A 24,805-nucleotide genomic window follows, 5' to 3' on the forward strand; every position below is an offset into this window, starting at 1 on the left:
TTATAATTTAAATGATAATAGTCCTTGCTAAAATTAAACCACCTTTGTAAAACTAATGAAAATCTACCAGGTTAGGAAGATGAGAGGGGCCTGACTTCTGCTAAGATGTGAGTGTAAACGATTGCGAGCCATTATTCTGGAGGTCATAAAGATTTGCAATTTTCCCAATTAAATAACATTACTAATGTAGAAACTAAGATTGGCTTTTTGAGATGTCTTTTCAGGCTTTTGTATTTCTGACAACCGAATGGCCCTATCCAGACCAGCGACTCCTCTGTGGCCCCCACTCAGAAGCAGGCTCAGTGCAGGAGGGCCACTTGGCACACCCCTATGATCGCATCTTCGGCCAATAAGCATTCCTCTTCCCACCAAACTATCCTTGAAACACTGTATCCTCTGAATTTTTGGAGTCACAATAAAACTGATTTGAGTCATAATAAAACTCCACTCTCCAGTTCAGCCGGCTCTACGTGTATTAAAAACTTTCTCTATCATAATTCCTCCTTTTTGATAAATTGTCTGTATCTAGGCAAGATAGATCCATTGGGTGGTTACAAGAATATCTTTTTTTAAAGTCTTTTAAGGCTGGGTGCAGTGGCTCATGGCTGTAATTCCACCCCAAGGTGGGTGGATGGCTTGAGGCCAGGAGTTCGAAACCAGCCTAGCCAACATGGCGAAACCCCATCTCTACTGAAAATACAAAAAACAGCCGGGCATGGTGGTGGGCGCCTGTAATCTCAACTACTCAGGAGCCTGAGGAAAGGAGAATTGCTTGAACCCAGGAGGCAGAGGTTGCAGAGAGCTGAGATCGTGCCACTGCACTCCAGCCTGGGTGACAGAGCAAGACTCTGTCTCAAAAAAACAAAGTCTTTTAAGCATTTTCGCTTTTAAATATAATTATTTAAAAAAAAAAAGTTTGGTCTTCCTTTTCAAAGAATATATGGCTTAAGGTGTTTCTAAAACGTATACTGATGGGCAATTGTTCTCCAAAAGAGGGCTTTAGTGCCTTAAACCAATGCCATTTGATGGTATAGTCCTCATTTGAGGTGTAGAACTCTCTCCTTTACTGAGGGATGTAAGAATAAAGCAAATCATTTCCACAATTATTTTTCCCAAGCCTGCTCCATAAGTCTCTCTCGTCATTGTTTTCATAGCAAGTCACTTGTAATCCATGGAGTTCATCATCTTTGGCTAGCAGTATCTTTTCCCAGCAACACTTTTCTTGTTCACCTTTGTATCTCCAGCACTAAGCAGGAGCCTCACATCTTGTAGATATCGCAAAACAAATGTCTGAAATAAATGAATGTATGAATGAAAACAAAATGTTAAAAGCATAACTGGTTTTAGGTAGGTCTTGTAAGATCAGTGGCTTTAACAACTTTTTTACATTGAGAATAGTGATAGGATGGAAAGTTTTTGTGCCATCCGGGCACTGACTGGAGGCTGGGTGGTAAATCAGAAATTTACAGTTTTTTCAAAGGTGGTTTCAGGAGGAGACCATCAAATCTATCTTCCCAAGGAGTTCCAGGCTGGATTTTTTTTTTTTTTTAGATAGGGTCTTGCTCTGTCTCCCAGGCTGGCACAATCTTGGCTCACTGCAACCTCCACCTCCTGGGTTCAAGCGAGTCTCCTGCCTCAGCCTCCCAAACAGCTGGGATTACAAATGCATACGACCACGCCTGGCTAATTTTTGCATTTTTAGCAGAGACAGAGTTTCACTATGTTGGCCAGGCTGGTCTTGAACTCCCAACCTCAGGTGATCTGCTCACTTCGGCCTTCCAAAGTGCTGGGATTACAGGTGTGAGCCACCACGCCTGGCACAGGCTGGGGTCTTTAAGGGGATCATAAAGTCAAGGGAGATTGGAGAATTGGAGTCTACCATGTCAGCTGGTCTGCAGGGTCCCATTGACTCAGCAGGTCTGAGGGACCCCATGAATTCACCAAAGAAGCTGATTCACCAAAGAATGCAATTTCCACATCCTAATGATTTCATTCCAATTAACCCCATCAATCAACAACCCCAATTCTCCAGTCCCTTGACCACTATGATCCCTTTAAAGACCCCGGTCTGGAACTCCTCGGGAGATGGAGTTCAGAGTCTCTTCCTGAAACCACCTTTGCAAAAATTATAACAGAAAATTATTACAGTGAAAAAGATCTGACCTAACGAATTCCATCTTGTTTCTAACCTCCAAGCTGTCCTTATCCATTCCTGGGCACAGGCTGAACTAACATTAGAAGAAACTTAGTTTATAGAATGACTTTGAAACAAAGAAGATAAGAGCTCTTTTCCAAAACAAATCTCCTTCTTTCATGAGGACTAGACTGCCTTTGCAGGACTAACAAATTAGCCATAAGATTAGAAATTATGGTTTGGGAGTCTCTGCTATAAAACCTGGGATCGGTGCTTGAGATATTTCACAGGCGCTGCATTCCAATGCACCAGCTGACGCCACCCAGATCGATAAACTGGCTCATCTGAGCTTGTGGCCCCCACTCAGGAACTGTCTCAGACCAAGAAAACAGCTTAACTCCCTATAATTTCATCTCCAACCCAATCAATCATTAATCAGCACTCTTCACCTTCTGACTCCGGACCCATGAAATTATCCTTAGAAACCCCAATCCCTGGGTTTTTGGAGAGACTAACCTGAGTAATAATAAAACTCTGTCTCCTGTACAGCTGGCTCTACATAAATTAAACTCTTCCTCCTTGCAATTCCCCAGTCCTGATAAACTGATTCTGTCTAGGCAGTGGGCAAGAAGAACTAACTGATTGGGCAGTTACACTCTTGTCTTCTCACTTGTGCCATGTGATCATTAAACTCTTTCTCTGCTGCAAACTCTGCTGTCTCAGTGTAGTGGGTCTGTTACTGTGCAGTGGGCATATGAACCTACTGGTCTTGTAACACTCTTGGGTCAAAGGAGGGGCACCACCAGCTGGGGCTAAGAGTCATGAAATGCATCTGCAAACAGACAACACACTTTTTTTTTCCTCTAACAACAGTAAAACGAGAAAAAGATAAAGCTTCCCGTCCTTCAGGTATACCAAAAATACACATCCAGGTATGCATTACAATTTAGTGTGTGTACTACTTTCCCTTTCAAAATTGTATCGATGTTAATTTTTACTTATGAAATTATTTGGAAATAAAAATCAAAATAATTATAAGGGCTAATGAACACAGTAGAGAAAGTGTAAGACATGATAAAATCATATTCCAAAATTCCTATGCCTTCCAAGGACATCTTTAAGACAAGATCTTTAATATTTGGGATTGTGAATGTACAACAAGTCAGTCTCTAGACCTCACAAGACTCTCAGGTTCTCCAGCTACTTAGTGGAACTTGTATAAGCCTATCTCTATTTCCTGGGTTCCTTTGAAAAACAAGATATGTTTTTAAATTTTATATATATATGTATGTGTACATACATATATATATATAAATTCCAAAGTATTTTGCTATTTTTATTCCTTTATTTAAGACTCCTCTGAGCTATATTAACTCAAGTCATAAGAAAATAGGCAGAGGTGCATGTAGAGGGGAAGAGGTAAAAGCCTACAATATCTAGTTATATCAGATGTTATTCTCTGCAGTAAAAATGCAGAGGGATAAAATTTTCCAAAAACCTCCTATTTCTGTACGTAGCATTCCTGCCTGAAAGCCAGCTCTCATAGTAACCCCTAGTAAAAAAGAAACCTCAGGAAAAGACCTTCTGTTTGTACCTGTTTGACTTCATGAGGGGAAGGAGTAAAGGAGCAAATGATGGTGAATTATGTTTGACAGGAAGGAGACGAATCTTGGACTTGATAATTAACAAAGGGTCTCTTTAAGGAATAGATACATAAAACCTTGTGTATTAGTCCATTCTCACACTGTTAATAAAGGTATACCCAAGACTGGGTAATTTATAAAGGAAAGAGGTTTAAATGACTCACAGTTCAGCATGACTGGCGAGGCCTCAGGAAGCTTACAGTCATGGCAGAAGGGGGAGCAAACACTTTCTTCTTCATATGATGGCAGCAAGGACAGGTGCTGTGCAAAAGGGGGGAAAGCCCTTTATAAAATCACCAGATCTCATGACAACTCAGTCACTGTCATGAGAACAGCATGAGGGTAACTGTCACCATGATTAACCTCCCACCAGGTTCCTCCCACAACATGTAGGGATTATAGAAACTACAATTCATGATGAGATTTGGGTGGGGACACAGTCAAACCATATCATTTGGTACTGCGACAACAAAGAAAAAGAAGGCATAGAAAATAGGGCAAAAATGTTTTCATTTTTAGATTGAGTAACTTTAAACAGCTAAAAGAAAAGCATAACTATTATTTTATCTGGAAGACACTGAATAATGTTATCTGCAGAAAACAGAATATCTAGTTTTCTCACTAATTCATGCTTAGAGATAGTTAGTAAAAAACTAGATGCTTCACAAAGCCTCTGGGAGGGTCAGGAAAATGTACTTGGATATAATCATAGAAATGGAGCCTGGACAGATCCTCAATTGTACTAGGAAGGTGCCCCTGCTGAAAGGCCACTGTTGCTATGAGCTGCTCATCTTCAATGTCTGGGGATGGAGCTGCAGAGAAAACAGATACTTGCCCACACTCTAGAAAAAAACGCCCTCTTTCTATGTGTGTCCACAGCTTCACAATCCTCATGTCCATGCCCAAATCTCATCCAGATGCATCAACAGAAACTAGGTCAAATATGTGATTTTGCTTTTCTCTTATCAATGGTACATGGAGGCAAGCTCAAGGAAGTTGTGTGTATATTGAGTGACCCAACCATAGAGTACTTTTACTGTTCTAGGACCTTGAGACACTTCAGTGAACAAGATGAAATGATGTTACTGCATATTTGAATGAGGTCATCATTAGGCATTCTAAAGAGTATGGTGAGTAGTACAGGTTACTTTAGGCAAAAGCGAATTTGGCTTCTAGGTCTTGTTCCATCCTGGATTCCCAGTGTGACTTAAGTCACTTACTTCTCTGTGCTTCAATTTTCCCATCACCGAAAATTCATGGCTAATAAAATGTGCCCAGTTTTCTCAGTCATGGTACAAGCAGGAAGTAGAAGTCACCTGAGACGGTTCAAATGAAAATGCTAATAAAAGAATTACTTATAAAGGTATGGGCAGGTTGGAAAAATAGACAGACACTCTGAGACTATTAACAGTAGGATGTTGTTACCAACCCCAGGACTGAATGGAAAAGCAGTGGGAATAGTGTTAGCGAAGCCCACTGAGCCCTAGAGCTATGTAGGATAGATGACGTGGAGGGAGCACTGGCTAGAGAATGGAACAGCCACTCCTAGAGACATTGCCCTAATCTCTCCCAATGCATCCCACATCTCCTCCTAGTGCCCACTGGAGACCAAGCCCAGGAAGCCCGCTGCAAGGAAGCCTGGTGAAGACAGAGCCCCTTCTAGCAGGGCACACAACAAAGAATGGCCTGGGGAGAAAAATGGACGATCTCCAATGCTGCTAAATATCCCATAGAGTGATTACTAGGATTCCATAAGATCGTATACACAGATGCACACTTTAGAGAGCATTGGAAGTGTTGATTTTAAAGTTGATAATATTTGTATTAAGGGTAACTTCCATTTAGGACATGCTATTCTTTATCCTTCTCTTACCAAAGAAACTTTGATTTTTCTAATTAGTTCATGAGACATGAGAAGCAGTTGGAATGAGTTCAAAGAAGTAAATGAAGGATCATGAATAAATTTGAGAAGGCTAGATAGTCAGATAAGTGGGGGCCAGAGACAGGGTCTTAAATGAAAAGTTGTAAAACAAGGATTGTTGAGGCCAAATGGATAGGAGATGAAGGGATGTGAAATTTAGCCACGTGTTAGAAAAGATCATTGCAATCAATCCTCCTGATTTTTACTTTAAAGTAAATATTATTCTCCAGATTTAATGTAAAAGATAGAGCAGTAATGGAATAGTAATGACAAGCAATACAAGCAATGAATCAACTTACACTCTTCCTCGATTTCATATAAGGGGCATACTTCTTAATTGTGAAAGAATAACATTTTAAATGAATAGCATTTCTCCCTGGATTAAAAAAAACAGTCTAGCTTCCTTAGTTTGGTAGATATAAACATCACCAACTTAAAAATGAGTTACAGAAAATATCTCTCTAAAACAAATATTCAGGACAAAAGTCTTTCAGAGAAGAATGATCAGCAGATGTGAGTAGTGACAGATATCACAGAGTGATTGGAATTCTAGCTTAAAGAGAACCTTTTCTTTCCTCCTGAGTGATTTTACTGTTTTTCACAGTTGCATTCTTCTGCTAAGGTGAGTAAAAATAAGAAAATTAACATGTTAAAACTGCATGAAAAGAAAAACATAAAATCCAGTATGTTTGTTTATACTTTTGTCAGATTTCATTTAAGAATCTGAGATTGGAAATTTTAGAGTAGAAATTGGGTAGGGATTAGACACTCTATCATGTTTTCATAGTTTCTATTGGCATTGGGGTCCGAAACATAAATTGAATCCATTGTTAGAGTGGTGCTGCTATGAGAAAAGAAACAGTGAACCTAAGCTCCAAAAATCCTCTCTAAATCTGCCTTTTCAAAACTGTTGCTTTGGGAGGATGAGATAACACGGGGCATTGTCATAGTGGCCCTTTGGCTGTGCACAAGAAACACATACCTCTCAGCAGATAATAACCAAAAACACAGTAAGTGATTTAATGATGTCAAGAAGGCACCAACTGGATATCAGCCACCTTGCTAAAGCTCAATACAATCAGGTATATTTACTAAGAAATAATGAACAAGAACCACGTAGGAAGATCCAAGCTAGTAAAGATTAAAGCTAAGGGCAAAAGGAAATGTTTGCATAAGTCTGAAATATTCAGATTAAAACTGTGGTGCACCAGTGTTTGGAAGAATCATTGCTTGTTTTATGAGGACTGGGTTCACTTAAAAATTAAAATCTTATAGCTACCAAGATGTAGGTTTTCCAAAAACCAAATGACTACAATTGTGTGTTCACTACCTGCCGCCTTAAGTCTCTCTGCTTTTAGCCTCACATGCTCTCCTGTAGATTTGAAGTAAAATTCCCACCAAGCTAAAGATCTGTTTTAGGCCAGCCTTATGAATGGACACCATTTATACCATTCATCTAGTGCTTTGCCTTTCTTGCACAGAATGAAATATGGACACTCATTGTATTACACTCTGAAGGTAAAAAGCTGTGGCTAGATTGACAAAATAATTATGTAAATAATGATAGACGTCTAAGGAAGACTAATGGCTGAAAAAGCCGAATAACATTAAAAAGTTAATATATTTAATGTTAACCTTTGTAGCTTTCAGTAATAATTCAAATACAGGAAAATTGTTGTTGAAAGCATAGTAATATTAAAGCAGAGAGCAAAATGTCATGGTAATAAATGAACCCCCCAGTTTTCTGGGAAATTGGCAGGATATTATTCTACTATAACACTAAAAGCTAAACAGAAATTTTTATTAATATTGAGTGCCATTATTCTTTGTTGTACTGGATTTGCCTGGAAAATGGAGACTTTTTATTTCTAATTATGTATTTCAATCAAAGACCTAAACATCTCAACATAAAAGCTTACAAACAAAAACTGTTACAAGACAGAAGAGAAATAATCATTTAAATTCAAAGTACACGACACTTAGTTGGATTTTTTAATTAATATATGATGAGTAGCTTATTTAATAAGTGAGTTTTTAAAACTTCTCAGCTGTGAAGATTATATAATTACTCATAAAACATAGTTTACCTCCAAAATATATGGGGGATAATAATTATAATGCAAGAGGAGGTTGAGATTAGAGAGATGGCGATGAGATGATATCTTTATTTTAATTTCAAAGGTGGAAGGTGGTTTGGGAAGAGTGAAAGAAGGTAAGGAACTTAGTTAAGGGAAAATAATGATCTCCAGAAATCTGGGTATTTGAACAATCTGGCCAATATTAACACAGAAATAATATCTGTTTTCTTATTAGCTTCCTTCAGGTGAGACTTGAGATCTCACAGGGAAAAAGATCGTGATTATTTGGTGTTTGTTTTTATATAAAAAGACATTGAGGACTGAAGATGAAGTAAAGACTTGAGAGTTCGTAGATGGGACTCCCAAAACTTGCACTGCTGTTTTTGAGTTTTGCATTTGTTTCCTCTGCTGAAAAGTTTGACTTCGAAACATTACTTATATTCTGACGAGGAAATACGCAGAGGTGTATTTTCCTATCCTATCATTAATAAGACAATAAGATAACATCATTAGACAAGCCCATTTCTAGCTACAATTCCCTCAAGTCAGTTAACAAAAAATTTTTGCAATATCCATATATTGCCTAGCATTTGACTAAAATCAAGCTGCTGCCTACGACGCAAAAGTCTAAAAATTTATCTGTCACCTTCCATATTAAATGCTAAAATATTTGTGAAATCATGGAAGCCGATGGGTTTTTAAGTCTTTGTATACTAGCAGTGAAAGAAAATGGAAAATTCACCTCTAAAACAACAAAGTATGTAGAATTGTATTAAGTTCATAGGCTTCTGGTTTTTGAGAAACACAGTTTCTCTCATTCAGCCGTTAAAAATATCAGAAAATGAGCAAACAGTGAAAAAGCAGACATTCATGAACATACTTGACCCTAAATATAGAGGATTCTGGACAAGTAGCATATTAATACCATGCTGTGGTAATGACGCTAGAAAACAGAAGAACTAGAAACATATGACTTACGGTGACAACTCCTCCAGCAAGTAGCCATATGTAACACAGGCTCTATGAGGAGCGTATTCAGTTATTATTCCCCAAACACATTACGTTGTTCTGTTCTACTCTGCTAGCTTGAATGCATATTGCTCCCTGGAAAGAACTTACAATTCCCTTTACAATGCATTTACAGTTGATTAAAGAATGGATTTGCAATTCTGAGTCTATAATTAGAGCAAAGGGTCTCTATAATTTTAGCTACCCTCATCCACTAATGATGATGTTATGGAGATTAGCCACTATTATAAAGACCCATGGCCACTAAAATGATTACTGGAAAACATGTATTGAGGTTTAGTAGTCTATTCTTTTACCACAGGAAGCCTATTATAAACAGAGTGTTATACAAGGCTACTAGACAGGAAAAATGAGATTAACAATTAACACCTTGCTCAAAGGATTAGTATATCTCTTATGCAGTGATGACCTGGATTCTAATTAAAACTCTTAGAGGTGCGTGTGTGTGTGTGTGTGTGTGTGTGCACCCATGTGTGCATGCTTATGTTTTTTTCCAGGTGTCTGCTGCTTCCTTGGAGGTTTAGAACAAATAGGTCTGTACGTGTCATGAGCTGGGAGCAAACCTTTTTATTAAGAGGGATTTCTCATTGATCTTTAACCAGAGTGTCTTCTAATATAAGTCTCAATATAAAGTATGTGTATTTACCTCTCTTACAAATTTATTTGGCTACTATTTTTTAATGCATGGTGTAATTTCACCACCACTGAATTCTGCAGTAATTTCTTTTTTTTTTTTTGAGACGGAGTCTCGCCCTGTCACCCAGGCTGGAGTGCAGTGGCGCGATCTCAGCTCACTGCAAGCTCTGCCTCCTGGGTTCACACCATTCTCCTGCCTCAGCCTCCCTAGTAGCTGGGACTACAGGCGCCCGTCACCACGCCCGGCTAATTTTTTGTATTTTTAGTAGAGATGGGGTTTCACCGTGTTAGTCAGGATGGTCTCCATCTCCTGAACTCGTGATCCACCCGCCTCGGCCTCCCAAAGTGCTGGGATTACAGGAGTGAGCCACCGTGCCCAGCCTCTGCAGTAATTTCTATGAGATTCCACAGCTGAGTAAAAAGTTCTAGCACCTTGTGTGAGCAGAAAACAATCTACAGCGGCTTTCCAAATGCATAGTCCATCCACTCTGGAATTAGAGGCCATAAAACCATCATAAGGGTGTGAAGCAAAAAATAAAATGTCCATGTATATTCTTAAAAATGTATCTTTTCTATTAGGTTGGTGCAACAGTAATTGCGGTTTTGGCTATTTAAAAGTAATGGCAAAAAACCGCAGTTGCCTTTGCACCAAACTAATAATTTATTTGTGATTTTTAGAGGGCATGTGTAGTAACACATCGTATAATTAATAAGAAGATGCATATAATAAATATGTGTAGGGTTTCTTTCAACTGTAAAGACATTTGCAAAGAAACAACAAAATATTGCTCTTTTCTTCAATCTTGGTCAGGCATGTGAACTTATTAAGATATCTCAAATACTAATGACTTTTTTTCCTTTCCGTGCAAATTGAGAGGAAAATAAAATTTGTTTCCCCTCAAATTCCCTAGTTAACATGGGCCTAACTGACTTAGGATTACGCACGTCATGGTTAAGCAATTTCATTGCTGGTGTGAAAATGATAATGAGAAAAAAATAGTATAAATAGTGAATATTAGATGATGACTAACTTATGTTTCAGGCAGGTAGAAAATATTATAGGTGGAATAAAGCTTTACTTTAGGCTTAGTTAAAACTTGTAATAACTGAATACTTAATCCCAGTTAATGAGAAAATGGTGTGGTCATCAGATGGCAGAGGCCAGAAGAAACCTTCAAAATTGAGAAAAATCAAACGTTCAAATCTGCGACTATGGTGTAGCCACTACGGTACCTCTTAGCTTGGAATAGCCAGTGCTCAGTAAATGTCTGTTGAGTAAATAAACAAATTTATGACATGGCTGTAAACAATTAAAATGCTTAGACATTTATAATAAACTCTTGATTATTTATAACTTTTTAATTTGAAAAAGATATGTAAGACTGCAGAATAAAATGGGAACTCAAAAATATAGCATTTTTAACCATATTTATAATTAATGGACTTCTTCCAAAAATATTATAGGAAAAAATTAACTGTGGTATGATCTCTAGGGATTAAAAAAACGGAGTCAAAGAACATGATAAGCATGAGAAAAGTATAAATTAGTCTCACAGGAAATAATTAGATGTTTAATTATAGAAAAATAAATATTAACTTAAAAAGATGATTGAAGAAAACAGGACAAAAACTGCTTATGTAAACATACATGTTTACCTTATTAAAGCAAAGGCTAACTGATAGACTATTAGCTATTATACTGAAGATGCAATTACTCTCGTTTTTCATTATATATTAAAATCCTCATTCTTATATAATGTGTAATTAAAACCTGAACTAGGCCGGGCACAGTGGCTCACGCCTGTAGTTCCAGAACTTTGGGAGGCTGAGGCGGACGGATCATGAGGTCAGGAGTTTGAGAACAGCCTGGCCAACATGGTTAAATCCAGTCTTTACTAAAAATACAAAAAAATTAGCTGGGTGTGGTGGTGGGCGCTTGTAATCCTAGCTACTCGGGAGGCTGAGGCAAGAGAATTGCTTGAACCTGGGAGGCAGAGATTACACGGAGCAGAGATCTCACCGCTGCACTTTAGCCTGGCCAACAGAGCAAGACTCCGTCAAAAAAAAAAAAAAGAAAGAAGGAAGGGGGGAAGGAAGGAAGGAAGGAAAGAAAGAAAGAGAGAGAGAGAGAGAAGAAAGAGAAAGAAAGAAAGAAGGAAAGAAGAAAGAAAAGAAAGAAAGAAAGAGAAAGAAAAAGAAAGAAAGAAAGAAATTGAACTAATACAATAGAGGTCATAGGCAAATCTGAACTAATAAAAGTCTAGATTGATGAATTATTTTTAAGAAGTTCGGAGACTAGACAACTTTACTCTGGAAAGCACAACTAAAGAAGAGAGAAAAGTAGTAACTGTATGGAAAAGCATTTACCAACTGATTGAATAAATACATTTTCCTGCTCCTCACAGAGGGCAAAACTAGTTGCAGGTTTAAAAGGATGAAGAAATAATGTCATTTGAATGCACCGCCACGTTCCCCTGATACGAACATGTGAGTGAGATGTGATGTTTGGGTTGCTTGATGGTGATATTGGCAGCCTGAACATTTAAAAAAGAAGAACATAGCTTTGTTAAATGAGTTTAATTATTCCAGGTTTCTGTAATATCTTAGGTTCTACTGCACAAAGGTAGTTGATCAATATGTTGAAAGAAAAAAAATAATTTTTAAATTTCAAGTTGTTAAATTCGGAATATATGTTTGCTCTTTAAGATAATTTTATCATAGAATTAACAACCAAAACAGAAGAAAGTTTAGTACATAAACAATTTTATACTTTCATATTTTACCACGAATAGATCTGTAAAGTTTTCTTTTTTGTTGTTGTTTTTCTTTCTTGAAAAGTCTATCATAAGTAGAAAGAACCACGCATTTCTTTTTTCCAGGTAAAGTATGGTTCCCAATGAAGAGTGATTTTGTTCCAAGGGGACGCTGATAATACCTACAGACTGGGGGATGGCTCTCAGTGTCTAATGGATAAAAGCCAAGGATGCTGCTAAACATCCTACAATGCACAGATTCAAAAATCTGATTTAAAGTCATGACACAGGCAGTTTCTTATTATTTGAATTATTTAAAAGAGATTTCAATAGTTGCATAATACACTATCACACAATTTATTATAAAATACTTAACTCTGCGACATTTGTTGAAAATAATACTGTTTTAAAATGTTAGTTAGAATTTTGACTTAAAAATACATTAACGGAAAATCCATGATAAATTTTCTTTCACTTTTTCTTAAGACTAATGGCTGTGATGATTTCAGAGTATTATAAGATAACATAAAGTTTGTTTCCTAAAACCTTAAGGAGAATTCCAAAACACCGCAGTCCCCTCCACCCTTTACTAATCTTTAAAAATCACCCATTTACATTAAGGGGCTGATATTTATATAAAAATATCAAGCAAAAATTAATAGATTCTAGTGCCAGTTTTCTTGACTGATACGTGAAAAACGTTTACTCATCACATATGCACAAATTAAGCAAAATTACAGCCATTTTATAAAGCCTGAGCTAGCTGTTGCCTTGCTTTTTCTGTTTTGAAGCAGTATAACATTATACATAAACAACTCAAACTCAGGCCTCACCAAAAAACAGAAAAAGAAATAAAACAAAACAAACCACAGATTGAAGATGTGATTGAGGATTTATTTCAAATATTCTTCTCACCAATATACAAAACCACCAATTATCTCTCATACTTACCAATTTTCTTAAATGCACAATTTACCTGTAGGTTTATGCCACTCTTTCTACATGCCATGAATTGTTAGAACATGCATAACTTAGAAAAAAAATTTTAATTGTGTAAATGCTAATGTAAACAACTCATGTAGGTAACACAGATTTCTTTGTATAGTTTGGGTAGCTTAGTATTTTCTAATTATGTTGTACACATTGATCACATTTGTCAAAACCTACTCCTTGACAGCTAAGTCAAAAATTTTAATGAGGAATAATCTAAAAGAATTAGAATTTATTCCCCCTCCCAAAGTAAACTCAATTGAAACAGCATTGTTGTGAAGAAGCTCAATATTAGTTTTAGGAGGTAGGGGGAAAAGAGGCAAAAAGTAAGTTTTATGAAAGATATTACTTCTAGTTAAATGTTCCTATCACCTTCTTTAGGTTCAGAAGATTATTACAGTAATTGAGTCTATATAAAAACCCTGGAAGACAACCTAGGCAATATCATTCTGGACATAGGAACAGGCAAAGATTTCATGACAAGGACTCCAAAACCAATTGCAACAAAAGCAAAAATTGACAAATGGGATCTAATTAAACTAAAGAGCTTCAGCACTGCAAATGCATCTATCAACAGAGTAAACAGGCAACCTACAGCATGGGAGAAAAATTTTGCAAACTGTGCATCTGACAGAGAACTAATATCCAGAATCTATGAGGAACTTAAACAAATTCACAAGGAAAAAATGCAAGCAACCCCATTAAAAACGGGCAAAGGACATGAACAGAAACTTTTCAAAAGAAGATATACACGCAGACAACAAGCATATAAAAAAGCTCTACATCACTGATTGTGAGAAAAATGCATATCAAAACCAAAACGAGATATCATCTCACACAAGTCAGAATGACTATTATTAAAAAGTCAAAAAAAAAAAAAACATGCTGGGGAAGTTGCAGAGAAAAGGCAATGCTTATACACTGCTGGTGGTAGTATAAATTAGTTCAACCATTGAGGAAAGGAGTTTGGCAATTCCTCAAAGAACTAAAAACACAGCTACCATTAGGCCCAGCAATCCCATTACTAGGTATATACCCAAAGGAATAGAAGTTGTTCTACCATGAAGACACATGCATATGTTCATTGCAGCACTAGTCACAATAGTGAATCAAACTAAATGCCCATCAATGGTAGATTGGATAAAGAAAATGTGGTACATATACACCACAGAATGCTATGAAGCCATAAAAAAGAATGAGATCATGTCCTTTGCAGGAATATGGATGGAGCTGAACACCATTATCCTTAACAAACTAATGCAGGAACAGAAAACCAAATACTGCATTTTCTCACTTATAAGTGGAAGCTAAATGATGAGAACACATGGACATAAAGAGGGAAACAACAGACATTGGGGCCTCTTGGAAGGTAGAGGTTAGGAGGAGTGAGAGAATAAGGAAAACTAACTATTGGGTACTAGGCTTAATATCTGGGTGACAAAATAATCTGTACAACAAACAGCCATGACACGAGTTTACCTATATAACAAACCTATGCATGTACCCACTGAACTTAAAATAAAAATTTAAAGACAAATAAGTTTGTTGTAAGCTTTCTTTCAAACAGATTGTTGTCTGATGATAAGAGCTGTGCTCATTTTGTTCAGTCTTCCTCAAATGTGTGATAAAATATAATGTAGTAAAAAGCAACTGTGTGCCGTATACTTCATAGGTAATCAATTTTTTGTCATTTCTGAGTGTATGTGCGTGTGTGTGTGTATGCATGTGTGTATGTAAAATCTTACTTTACATCCATATATCCAACCATATGAGTGATTTTTTTAGTGACTGCTGATTTTATTTTTTTCTTGACCTCATAGTCGAATTAATATCTTTGAAAACAGTTAGCCTATTTCTTATTACAGTACAGTATTCCAGCTCCAGGCATACTGTCTGTCATTCTCTATATGTGTATAGTTAGGTTGTCGAAGGGGTAGAAGGCTGTCTTCTAGGATGAAGTAAGTCTGTAACTAACATGAAATATGCCTGTCAAAGTTCCATCATTACCAAGATGACCAGCAATGCCGCTCTTCCACCAACCGTCCTATTGGCCTGAAACCTGATTCTATGAAGCTGTCATCTCACTAACAATATACTATTCTTCACAATATAATGTTTCTTTCCTTAACAAATGCATTGTATTTTTCCTCTTTACGCTCTATCCTGCATTTTAAACCAATATTCAAATTAAGTATAATTGCATTTACTTCAAAATTTTATCATTCAAAATCCTCACTTTCATCCCCCATAGTCCAACTATTGATAATTTTTTTTTTCAATTTAAAGGTTAAGTCTATATAATTATGAGAATTTTTTAAGAAATTTAAGAGTTTTAAATAGGTATTTTCGAAAGCTGTTTTATAGAAGATTGCTGGAGGTACTTGCGGTGTCAATTTAGAATATCATATATTCACTGCTTTTCATAGATAACCTGTCATTGATCATGCAAGCACTCCCTCATCCTGACATTTTCTCCAAAGTCAAGCAACACTCATGGGTATATCATTTTTGGTTTCCCTTTCTGCTTCCTCTCCTATGGCACACCTGAGTGCCGGTGTGTCTTATCAGACTGGTGAGTTTGGAAAAAGAACTGAGCACCTTCACTCAGCCCCTCCTCTCCTCATGAGACCAGCCTGCCTGCAGAGAGAGAGCACTCTCTCTGTCATGTTAGACTTAAGAGTAACAGTGGGGAGGCTGAGGCAGGAGAATAGTGTGAACCCGGGAGGCGGAGCTTGCAGTGAGCCGAGATTGCGCCACTGCACTCCAGCCTGGGCGACAGAGCGAGACTCCGTCTCAAAAAAAAAAAAAAAAAAAAAGAGTAACAGTGCTGTTCTCATAGGAGACACCTGTGGTTCTGCAGAACTTTCAGAAACTGTGTAGGTGAGTCTGTGAGATCCTGAAATTCAGGGATAGAAGCCTATTGTTACCACACACCCAAGGCAATCTTATAACTTAAGCTTGACACAGTGAAGACGCTGTCTGTATCTGTACCTCCTTGATCCTCTCCTATGCATTTGCTAAGGAGCTGAAGCAGGGAGGGGGAGTGTTCTTTAGGGACCCTCTTCAAACACCACAGTGTGAGACCACATTGCACTTCAGTGATGATTATGTCCCACTGTGGATTATAAGTGACAGCGTGGTCCAGACTACAATTCTGAAGGATTCCTGTGAACGCTTATTAAATCCCCCCTTTCTCTCCTCAAATATGGGATTTAAATTTATTTCCAGCTAATTTCATCTGATAGAATTAAATGCATTTCTTCATTTTCAAGATCTTTGTGGATCTTGAACTACTAATGTGCATGCCATTCCTCTCAGCTTAGTTTCATCTTGAAATCTGATGACAATGTCCTTGTCACGGCTATCCCTGTGAATGAAGACTAGGACAAGCCTGAGATAGTGCCTGGTGGCACTTCACTGGAAATGTTTTCCACATTTAAATTCAATCTATTCATCAATTCTCTCTTGTAGGGTCCTCCAAATTTTTAAATTTGTTTTATAATGAAGCATAATTTATGTGTTGTGAAATTCACAGATCTTAAATGAACATTTTAATGAGTCTTAACAAATGTGCACATTCTTGTAACCCACACCCCAATCAAAATATGGAACAATTCATTCACTCCAGAAATGTCTCTTATGCTCATTTACCAAACAGTTCCCCATAGTGGGAGCTACCACTGATCTCATTTTTATCACCATAGATTCATTTTGCCTATTCTTTTGTGCCTGTTTCTTTTTCTTCTCACTGAGTTTTGCAGATTCTGCTGGTCCTTCTGTGTGGGTGTTGACCCAGGCTGGTTTTTTTGTTTGGTTTTGTTTTGTTTGGTTTTGTTTTTGTCTCACCTCAGTTCTGCCCCAAGTGTTTACTTTTTTATGTCAGGTGTCTTACAACAAACTGTAGACACCCTTCATTGGCTTGATAACTTACTCAAAAATCATTTTAAATACTGAGCTGTTGTACCGACTGTTATTTTGAGATAGGGTTTCTTGAACATGGACTGCAAAATACCTGCCACCTATTGATGATTGCCCTGGGAAGCAGTTTCACTTCCTATGAATGTGTATCCACCTCTCAGGCTTATCTCTGAATGTCTCTCACTCTGCTGGCTAGGGATTTTTCCTACACTGGGATGCCAGACTTAAGAAAACACAAACCAAAACAAACAAAAGAACAAAAACTGGACCTTCATTTAAGTTTCAAGTTCTGATGAATAACAAATAATATTTAAATATGTCTTTAATATTGCAAGGGATACCTGCTAAAAAAGTATTTGTTGTTTATTAAAATTTCAAGTTCAAGTTGGCATTCTGTACTGCAGTGGGAAATCCTATGCCACATGTATTGTGTTCCACTAGCATTTTAACCCCTTCAGCAAGAAGAGCACCTTCTCTTAGAATCACCCAAGTGAAAATAGATTTTTCCCAGCAAACCAAATCATTAGGCCATGATAGTTCCCATGTAACACCATTAAACATTATCACCTTGCTGCAGCAGCTCATGGGTTAAAACCTTTAACTTTTTCCCAACTACTATCTTTGTATGAGTTTCGTTACATGAGAGTTATAAAGAAAGTGTGTAAAAATCATCACCAAAGGTTTCCAGCTCAGCTTGCTACTCAAGGAAAACTTCTTGGGGCAAGTTGTGCTGAAACTTGTATTTGCATTTCCTTCCTAGTTCCCCTGTTACTATTGCTAATGCTTTTACTGTGGCTTCCTTCCAGCCTTGCCAGCCGTGCTTCTCAACCTTGGCTGCACAGTGGAATCACCTGGCGAATTTCACAGATCTTAATATCCAGATTCTTTCCCAGATCAATTAAAGTAGAATCTCTAGAAGTGAGACTAGGGCATATATTAAGTTCCCTAGATAATTATAATATGCAACCAACGTTGAGAAACAGTGCTCTATTCCAACCCAATACCCTGCATACTATACATTTACCGTGAACGAGGGCTAGCTCTTGCTCCAACTGCCCCTCCCAATAAGCTCTTTATAGCAATTTCTTAAGCTCTTGCTTATTTGTTCCCAATCTGCTTCTTTTATGCTTTATTGCAATCTGATTCTTGACTTTATTCTTTATTTTAATTTAATTTTTTTTAAGAGATGAGGTCTTGCTGTGTTGCCCAGGCTAGACTCGAATTCCTGGGCTCAAGCAGTCATCCTGCCTCAGTCTCCTGAGTAACTGGGACTACAGACTCATGCCACTGTCTCTGGCTTTCTTCTTTGTTTTTTAATTTGGTGTTTGAATGCGGTCTTTCCGGATTTGGATTCCCAGTGATCTCGTCAGGGCTTGGCTCAGTTTCACCTCTATAGCTCTTCCTCTCGGGATATCTTGGCTTGAATATTCTCCCCCAGTTAACCCATCAAAACCCCACTTCCAGGTCTGTAGCTAGGGTCATGCTGCAGCATAGCTAGCCAACCCATACCCTGTGCAAGGGGGAATGTTTGCTGTTCCATCCTACAGGTTGTGCAGTAATATCCATTCTGCTATGCATTGATGAAATATTCTTTCTGGCTAATTATAGGGAACATTTAAATCATATGCATCCCTCTAAGGACTCCAGTTCTTAGAATTCGTGGTTCATGGGTGCTGAAATTAAGCCATAAGATTACAAACTAAGTCATAAATTAGGTAGTGAGAGGGTTACAACTAAAAAGATATCGTAAATTACCATATGTAATTGCTCAAGTTTTCCAAATACTTGTAAATGTTCCATGTTCATAGCTGGAGAAAGACCATATTTCATCAGTAAATAACATAGCATCCATAGGATATCGACAAGAAAAAAGAGCTCCCATTTCCCATCTTATTATCTTCCAGTACGGATAAACAAAGGACATATATTAATTGTCACTCATGTGGCCTTAACAGTAAATCTGGGCCTTACAGATTCTCTGTAAGAATCTTTCTGTTTCTTGTAAACAGAAAATATAAGAAAACCTAGGTAATTAAACATAGCGAACAGGACAGTTGATTTAGTAGGAATATTTCTACGAGAGAATGTCTTATTGAAAGAGATGTTATTCCCCTTTTTTTCTTTTCTTTTCTTTTTTTTTTTTTTTTTTTTTGATACGGAGTCTTTCTCTGTCACCCAGGCTGGAGTGCAATGGCATGATCTCGGCTCACTGTAACCTCTGCCTCCCAGGTACAAGCGATTCTTCTGCCTCAGCCTCCCGAGTAGCTGGGACTATAGGCGCACGCCACCACTCCCAGCTAATTTTTGCATTTTTAGTAGAGACGGGGGTTTCACCATATTGGCCAGGCTGGTCTTGAACTCCTGACCTTGTGATCCACCTGCCTCGGCCTCCCAAAGTACTGGGATTACAGGCATGAGCCACCATGCCTGGCCAAGTTATTGCTTTAAATAACTTTCAGGTGGATTACAAAAGAAAATGAGAGAAAGAGAGAACAAAAGAAAATGAGTAAAATTTCAGTCTGCTTGTCTTTTTAACACTTAATTTAGATAACTCATAAAACTCATGTCTCTCTTAAATGAATTTTACCATATATAGGGTTTTTAAATGCATTGACTAATGCTCACATTTCTGAGAATTATTCTTGGCATTGGAACTATTTTGATACCACCTTCAAGCCAAGAGAAACACTCACCGTCATCTGTCTTCCCAGATATCATACAGAAATCACTAATGGTGCACCATGGTTTTTGTACATAAATACTATCTTATTTTTAAAACCTATAATGTTGCATACATTGAAATTTATTTCTCTCTAATTTAAAATTTAAAAAAGTTTATCCGTCTTTGAGAAATAATAATCCATTACCCCTGTATGTCACCCTCTCTCAAATAAACTGACACAAATTTTAAAAATCCACTGCCAGTTACTTTACACACATGTATGAAAAGAAAACAGAGTTAATACCAGCTAGAAGTATGTCCATATCCTGAAATGTCATTAGTCCAAGAAGGGAGTGATCTTTGACTATTTATTTTCACCTGTATGGCTAAGAAAATGTAATATTACATGTATGTTTAAACAGAACTTTCTCTGTGGTGGAGCACATGCATATATTTTCAAGATTTAATTCAAGGTGTTGACATCATCCTTTACACCACCCCATATAGTCTGGACTTTGGTTTCCTCAGGGATCACTTCAGCAATAACTACCAAGATAACTTGGCTCAAGGCACTGACTCCAGTCTAAGTATTTATACTGAAAATTGAGGGTCCAGTATTTTAAACTAGGTTCCACCAGGGACACTTACACTTAAGACAAATTATCAGTCTCCTGATATTCTTTTCTCAAAGGGATGTGCTACTTCAAAGGAAATATAGCACTTCTCTGCTGGTTCTAATTTAGGGGAGCAGTTAATTTGCACCCTTAACTGAAGATTCATACCTTGCTACTTATTGGCCAGGTGCCTTCTGGACAGAAGTGCAATGTCAAGGACACATATGGAACAACAATGAGCAAGCAAATAGAAGCCTATCCATCCAGCCAAGCTGACAGAATCAACTTTGGAAATAAAGAGGTATCAGGTCTTAAAGGCATAGGACTCTCATGATCATTCTTTAACCCCACAAGTGTTTCCTGGGACCAATATGTTAGTCCCTACACTGTGAGCTGGGGACACAACTTCTCTGCCATTGTAAAGCTTACAGTTTAGTGTCATCCTGTGTCAATGTTCACTAAATAATGAGTCAAAGATGGATTTTAGAAGACTCAAATATTTATATTCTTTGTTTAAAAGAACATGGTGTCACCTACTAAGAACCTCCCTAATATCTAAGCATTAGGAAAAATGTCAGTATCACACAAATGTAATGAAAGAATACAAGCAGTTAAATGGTCCCTGAGAAATTGACTCTCTTATAAGAAAAATGAGCACCTACTGGTACCCATAAAATTAATCACATATTCTGTATGTGCCTAGTGAAGAAGGAGAAAATTTAACTAGTGGACTTGCTCAAGCAAATTTGGTTGGATTGATAGGGAACACTGGCTTTACACAAACCCCAAACTACCATTTGGTTCATTCCAAATGATATTAACAAACTCTGCCACAAGAATCTTTGGCTAAATTTTGGAAATAGGCCCACCGATCACTCCAGAGGGTTAGAGTTATGGCATATTTGTGGAGAGTGAGAATTTGAACCATATTCTGAAACAGACCTTCAATTAGGTGAACTACATCCCATTCCTCTTAAAAGGTAGATTTGAACACAGGTGATTTGAGTGCATAAAAATTTCAAGATGCCTTGGAATGGTAAGAAGGAATTATGCACACCCATTAGATCTCCAAGAGGCCTCACGCAAGCAAACGTTTAGTACATAATTAAGATATTAATGCTGGTATTATCACCCAACCAGACACATCACTTCAAACAAAAGTTATTTTCCCCGCTCTACAAAGTAAGTATTCCTCTAAAAAGTCAAAGTTCTTTTGTGTGGGGTAACATCTCTTAGCAGAAAAGAGGTGGCATATAGGGCAAATACATTTTTCCTGGGGTAAAAGAAGTAGGTGAACCAAAACAGAAAATACTGTCTAGAGCAGCAGAGCCAAAAGAACATTGAAAGCAGAAGCACTCTGAGAAGCCAGGAGACAAGAATGGGAAAGATATGATTCTGAAGACAAATTATGCAGAGTAAGGATTGTGTGTAGGGCTGGAGAAAATATCCATTTGTATCTTTCTTTGGGAAATTAAAGTCATCCTAATACTACATAATGTGATATTCTCAGTTGAAATTGATTTTTCCTTTCTTGAAAATTGAACTCATTATACCACACTGTCTCCTTTAGTCCTTTACTCTAGAGAGCTTGGGCCATATTACAAAACAAAAAAAGTCAAGAGCTTACCAGAGAAAAGTACTGGAATGAGACTCAAAGTGGCAAGAGGTATCTCAGCCAAGCCCTGGAGTCTTTTCCTATGGGTTCCTTCCTTCTTTTGAATTTCTCACATTGGGTAATTACCTCTGTTACCACCTTGCTACTCTTGCTTCTCACTTAAAATGCCCCTTTAAGTTTTACCTAAAATAGAACCCAAACCTCTGATAGGAATTCAAGATAGGCTGATATTTTCAAAACTATCTCTATTAAACAGCAAGACAATAGAAAAAGGAAAAGAAAATTGTGGAAGATTTCCTGAATACTGCTTTGAATTATAAAGTAACAGTTCTTCATTTTCAAAAAGATATTACATCTATCCTAGATACAACCTGGACAGCCTTCTGGCCCTCATCCAGCCTGCCTGTTTCCACTAGACAAGATATATCTTTTTTCTCCTTCCTCAAACCACCTGCTCTCACCTCAAGTGATATTGAAATTCACAGTGTTTGGCCATAGGCCACAGTGCATGAGATCACATGGTGCATGGTAAAGACTGTGCCAGTGCCCCTCTATATCTCTGGTTTCTACCTGAATAATTTACTAAAAGCCATGTTTAAAGAAGCCAAACATCTGGTGTTTAGTGGGGGTGTTGTAGTCCTTCCAGTCCCCTCAGATGAAACCAGGGTATCTCTGCGTTGCCCATGCTTTGCTACTGACGAAATTAGAGACCAAGTAATTTAACATCTTTTCCCAGTTTTCCTGCTATAAAATAGGCAATTAGCACAAATTGGTTGGATCCTGTGTTAGTCTGTTTTCACACTGCTATAAAGAACTACCTGAGATTGAGTAATTTATAAAAAAAAAAAGAAGTTTAATTGTCTCACAATTCCGCATGGCTGAGGGGAACTGAAGAAGCAATCATGGTGGAAGGTGAAAAGGGAAGCAAGGTACCTCTTACATGGTGGCAGGAGGCGGCGGTGGGGGAAGTACCACACTTTTAAATCATCAGATCTCATGAGAACTCACTCACTATCACGAGAATACCATGAGAGAAACCGCCCCCATGATCCAGTCACCCCCCATGAAATCCCTCCCTCTGCATGTGGAGATTACAATTGCAGAAGAGATTTGGGTGGCAACACAGAGCCAAACCCATATCAGAACCGCTAAGATGATCTGAATCAATAAAAATAAACAGGTTAGCTATGTTCAGTCTTTGTATTTAAATGAGAGCTAAACCTTTAATGACTTCATAATGATAATATTAGTAATTGCTCAATAATTACCTTTTGTCCAAGAAAAAAAAAGTTGATTATAGGTGCTTCTATAGCACCTAAAGTATCTGAAATCAATGCCACTGGTTTAACAATAGGAAAAAAGAACATAGTTTCACCTACTCCAATGGCAATTTACTTTGAAAAGCATTTTACAGAAACACACTATTATTATTATTTTCATTACACAGAGGCTAAAAATGGCTAGAAACAAATTTGCAGTCATGAGCAAAGGGAATCCCTTTTGGCAAGTGATGTCACATTTCAACACACAAAAGTATATATAGTCAAATAATCATATGCCATCATGCTTCCTGTTTCATTCACTCGCCTTACAGTGAGGATATGGGAACCACTCTGTGAATTTCCTTTCATTATTTGCTTCATATTCTGTGAACTTCCCCTCTTGTTGTAGTGTGTGCAGGAGAAACAATGGTGTACATGAAAGTGTTGCATATTCCTCTCTAGTCTCTTGTTCATAACCTTTACGCAAAACAATCCTTTTTCAGATTGAATTTCAAGAGTTGGTCTCAATCCAAAGGTAAATTATCTTGGAGAAGTAGAAGAAAATACCACCAGATGTATTTGATTTACATGATTTTTTTAAACATGCCTTGTTGATTTAAAAACAATCTAAAATATACAATACTATGGGACATTGATAACTTAGAAATGAGTGCATGTATTTTCATCAAACTGTGAGAACTGTAATTTAAGTAGTGTCATCTTGAACTCCTGGACTCCAGCAATCCTCCTGCCTCAGCCTCCCCTCGAGTTATCTATTGCTACCTCGGGATTGCTGAGGTCAAGACTCTGCAGTAGTGCTTATTTTTGCATTTGCGAGCGAATATCAAAACCCTCAGCAAAGGCAAGAAAAAAATTTCACCCAAATCCCGTGTTTTTAAACTTTAAGTAAAGCAAAAGGAATTATACAGTCCCTATGGAGCACTCTGTTCATTCGAATTCTATGCAAGGAAATGAAAAAATAAAATTAAGAAGATGTAATAGAATTTTCTTCTCTAAGTAGTAAGTATGTTAATATTGGTTAGATACATATCGATAGTAATGGTTTTCATGAATTAATTGCTAATTTTAAAAGCAAAAAAATGAAAGCACTATGAAAATTGCAAAGTTTAGTCTGTTTTCAGTCAGATAAAAGTAAGAGTACTATAGATTGAGTGACCAGACAGTGTCCAGTATTATAGTTTACACGGACCAACAGTACTACGTCCCTGTAGACAGAACGTGTTTGTAACTATGTTAAAGGAATACATCTTCCTTCATTGTATTTAGAAAAGCAAAAATGTAAACTTTCCTAGAAACTCTGTTTTTCTGCACACTCTTTTTTATTAAAACAAAACAAAACAAAACAGGACAGTCCCTGCTGGAAAAAAAAAATGTGCAAATGGAAAATCCATATTCTGAATTCATATTTTGATATAATGAATATTTGAGATTAGTTGGTTCGTTTAACAGTTGGTAGCTAACCTATTCTTAAACTAAATATGTACTCTACCTTTGGTAAATGAAGCTGCTTACCTAGAAAAATTACAAAT

Source organism: Gorilla gorilla, chromosome 14 (genome assembly GCF_029281585.2).
Source record: "Gorilla gorilla gorilla isolate KB3781 chromosome 14, NHGRI_mGorGor1-v2.1_pri, whole genome shotgun sequence".
NCBI classification, from domain to species: Eukaryota; Metazoa; Chordata; class Mammalia; order Primates; family Hominidae; genus Gorilla; species Gorilla gorilla.